The following is a 4,451-nucleotide window of genomic DNA, read 5'->3' on the forward strand; positions in this document are numbered from 1 at the left end:
CCATAGGGAGCACGTATTTGAAATGGTGAAAAAGGATGAGGTCGCCTTGGGGCAACCTCAGGAGCACCAGTGAGAGGTGGAAAGTAAAATGGAAAAGAAATGGGCATAGCGCTCATAAGAGGCCACAAGAGGAATTTCCAGAAGAAGAAAAGTATCAACAGTGCCATGTGCCAAGGAAGTGTTAGGAAAGATGAAAACTGAATCGAGAACATGGATTTGGCAATGAGTAGGTCATCAGAGATCTTGACCAGAGCAGTTTCAGGAGACTGCAGGGGCCAAGGGCCAGGTTGCAAGAGGATTACAATGGGTCGAAGAGTAAATGGCAGGTGGGAAGTAGACTGTTTTTCCTGGGAGTTTGGGCTGTGTAGGCAAATAGAGATAGAAGGGGGAGGTAGCTCGATGAAAACACACAGGCAAGGGACACCTGAACCTTCCTTTTGTCTTTCAAGATAGGGGAGGCTTGAAAATGTTTAGAAAGTGTTGGGACAGGGAAGCTATTAAGAAAAGCCATAATATCCACTGGGGCTTGTTTCCTGAGAGACAAGATTTAAGTTTATTCATTTGTTTACCATTGTCAGGGTGAGAGGTAGATGTTGGGATAATATCGAAACAAATGACTGATGGGGTCTTGTCCTCATAGATATTAAAAATAAATCTCCCATGTAAATATCAAATGGTAACTGTGGATGAAAACATTTCCAAGGGGAGATACATGGTACCCATAGAGGATATAATGGGAGCATTGGTCCTTGTTAGGAAGAGCATGACAGGGGCTGGGCTGGGGAGGGGAGGTGGAGATGGAGCCTAGCAAAGGGAAGGTGGTGTAAGAAGCGACTGGAGAGGTAAGCAGGCGCCAAACTACAGAGGCTCTTGTAGACCACATTACAATTTTGGTTTATTTTAAGAGCAACAGGAGGCAACTGAAGTGGTTTGATTTCAGATAGATCCCTCTGGTTGCCAAGCGAAGAGTGAAATATAGGAAGCAGGGAGACCAGTCTGGTGGCCACAGCAGGAATACAGCTGTGAGTTGAGAATAGCCTGGATGAGGGTGTGTTGTGGGGAGAAATAGACTGATAGGAGAAGTCTTCAGGAGGACTTAGCAATGGTTTGCATCTGGGATGTGATGGAAGAGATGGCAAGGAGGACAGTTGGATTTTTGGGTTTCGTCGCCATGGATGATGACATTGTTCAGTGCGATGGGAAGAAGACAAACCAGATTTGGGGATGAGGGTAACATGAAATGGGTCGTTCTTGAGTCCGGTTTTGAACATGCTGATTTTATGATGCCCTTGAAATACCCAAGTGTAAATGTCATCTAGATTCACTTAGAAGCAGGAACTGGGTGGGAGAGAGATGTGGGTTACCTGAGGATTGGTTCAAACTGAAGCTGCAGGCCGGGATGAGACCACCTGGTAGTGTGTGTGTGTGTGTGTTGGGGAGGTGAGCGGGGGAGAACCACCAGGGCTGCATAGCCAGGTGGGGCAGCAGGAGCCCATGTAAGAAGTGGGGCTAGACTGGCTAAGGAAGAAGAAGGAGAAGCAGGAGATGGTGGAGACTTGCAGGTCAATCAGGAGAGCATTTCGAGGAGTGCTCGACAGTGTCAAAAGCTGCTGAGGGAACAGATGAGATGAGGCCCGAAATCTGCCAGTGGAATCCAGTGCCATGGTGATGATTCAAGCTCAAAATGTTTTAATGGGCTTTTCTGTCCCTTTCTGGTGTTCAAGATATCGAAGTGAGGACGTGGTGGGTCCTCTGGTGTGAAATTCCGGATTTCCCTGGGTCTTCCAGTGGGAGCCAGGATCGACTGTGCTGAGAATGCAGGAGCCAAAACTCTGTCTATTATCTCTGTGAAGGGGATCAAGGGACGACTGAACAGACTTCCTGCTGCTGGTGTGGGTGACCTGGTGGTGGCCACAGTGAAGAAAGGCAAAACAGAGTTCAGGAAGAAGGTACATCTGGCAGTGGTATCTTGACAACAGAAGTCATCCAGAGAAAAGATGGTGTGTTTCTCTATTTTGAAGATAACGTGGGGGTCATAGTGAACAATAAAGGTGAAATGAAAGGTTCTGCTATGGCAGGACCAATGGCAAAGGAGCGTGCAGACTTGTGGGCCAGGATTGCATCCAATGCAGGCAGCGTCACATGATTCTTTGGTGTGTTTGTTTAAAAAAAAAATAAAAAATTACCGCCACCCCCAAAAAATGTTCTGATGGAATGACAAAGGTAAAAACCAGACTGGAGGGAATTAAAGAGCGAAAGGAGGTAAGGAAATGGAGGCAGAGGATAGACAACCCTCTTGAAAAGTTTGGCTGTGAAGGAGAAGAGAGAACAAGGGCAACAGCTAGAGAAGGATGTAGGATGGAGGGATTTTTTTTTTCTTTTTATGGTAGATTCATAAATAGAAAGAGCAAATAGAAAATCCATAAGTTGATTTAAATACAAAAATTTAAGGGGCGCCTGGGTGGCACAGCGGTTAAGCGTCTGCCTTCGGCTCAGGGCGTGATCCCGGCGTTATGGGATCGAGCCCCACATCAGGCTCCTCCGCTGTGAGCCTGCTTCTTCCTCTCCCACCCCCCCCCTTGTGTTCCCTCTCTCGCTGGCTGTCTCTATCTCTGTCGAATAAATAAAATCTTAAAAAAAAAAAAACAAAAAACAAAAATTTAGAACATGATAAGGTGGTATCTCAAATCAATGAGGCTAAGACTTTTTACTAAATGGCGCTGGGATGCCTAAACAGACACTTGGAAATTCTAAAATTGGATCCATACCTCACATCATATACAAGAGTAAATTCCAAATGGGTTGGATATAAAAGTAAAAATGAAACCATACAATTCTAGAAGAAAACATGCATGAATTCCTTGATATCTTGAGGTTGGTTAAAGGTTTTGTTTTTGGTGGGGTTTTTTTGTAATCTCTGCACCCGATGTGGGGCTTGAACTCACAACCCTGAGATCAAGAGTCGCATGCTCTTCCAACTGAGCCAGGCAGATGCCCCTTTTATGTATGTCTGTATGTATTTTTGTAGTTAGTAAGGGAAAAGTATGTTTAATCCAGATACAGTAAAAGAAAAGATTGATAAATGTTGTTTAGAAACCTTTGCATGCCAAAAAAACAAAAAGGAGGCAAACAAAAAAACATCAGAAGCAAAGCTAAAAGACAAATGACAACCTTGGAGGAAACATTTGCAACATGCATGATATATATTATGTGTGATACAGGTAAAGGAAGGGATATATAGATATAAAGAAGCAGTAGAGAGGGAGCAATTGGCTAGAGAAGGGAGGGGAAGGGGAGGGCGGGGAGGGGAGGAGAAGGGAAGGGGAGGAAAGCGGAGGGAAGGGAAGGAGCAGAGAAGATCAATAGTGTGAGTATGGTGTGACCAGGCCAGGCCAGAGGCTAGGGCATAGAAAGACAAAAAGGGACTATCAGCAGCTTCTGTGTTAAATGGACAAAAAGAGGGTCTGGATGGGGTTGGATGTTTAATAGCATTAGGAAGCAAGTTAGCAGCTGAAAGAAAGGAAAGAAATTTAAAATAATCATGGTGGAGGGAAGGAAACTGCACTGACCAGAGAAATGCCCAGAAAGACCAGAGCCTGCCGAGGGAGTGCAGTTGGTGAGGGTGAACTTACAAAGGAGCTCTTATGCCCCATGAGGGACTCCCCCCCCCATATTCCTGGAGAGGGGAGTTGACTCTTTATTGTCTTCTTGGGGAAGAGTTCCTCCTAATTCGACTCTATCATCCTGGGAACTTTTTCCCTACAGATCCAGGAGGAGGGAGGAAATGAAGGGGTGGTCAGCAAGAAGCAGTTGAATTTATGTGAAAAATATTACGACCAACTTGTGCAGTTTGTCCTGTAACACAGGTGAGCAATGCCAGACCTGGAAAGAGGCAGAGAATTTCCAAAGGTTCAGCGAGAAACATCAGAGACCGCTGCTAGGAGAGCGCTAGTGGTTAAGTTTATCTTATCACCTTCATTCAGAGCTTGGTCTCATTGCATTTTGTTACGTGGTTTCAATGAATAAGCCCTTGCTCAGAGCTCAAAGTCCTAAGGCTTCTTAAGGTTGTTAATCTTCGAGATGGTTCTCTGAAGGGGTTGGTACAGGGGGTGTGTCTGTCTCTTGACTGACTCTAGGTGCAGCACACATTTGCAATTTGCTCATTCCTTCTTCCTTGCCTGCCTCTTACCCCCTCCCCCCAGTTCCATTCAGTTGGCAGATTAAATATACGATAATAGTTTTCTGTTCTGAAAAACCTCATCACAGCCAGGGCTGGTGGGAATGACCCCTAGTTTAGTGTTGCTGGTACTCAGGGAATGGTAGGTTCTGTGCTAAGAGAAAGAATGTGAATGGAGGGAGTTCTTTTTGCAGAGGGGACAAGGTATTCCTTTTTAGGACCTTGAGGGGCTTAATCAGAGCAGAATACTGACTCATTCTCCATGGAAAGGATT

At 45.3% G+C, this 4,451-nt stretch overlaps 1 pseudogene; it reads left to right on the forward strand.

The window, feature by feature from the left end:
* Positions 1–1,171: 1,171 nt before the first annotated feature.
* LOC109488376 lies at positions 1,172–2,146 on the forward strand (annotated as a pseudogene).
* The last annotated feature ends 2,305 nt before the right edge of the window (positions 2,147–4,451 follow it).

Source organism: Ailuropoda melanoleuca, chromosome 13 (genome assembly GCF_002007445.2).
Source record: "Ailuropoda melanoleuca isolate Jingjing chromosome 13, ASM200744v2, whole genome shotgun sequence".
NCBI classification, from domain to species: domain Eukaryota; kingdom Metazoa; phylum Chordata; class Mammalia; order Carnivora; family Ursidae; genus Ailuropoda; species Ailuropoda melanoleuca.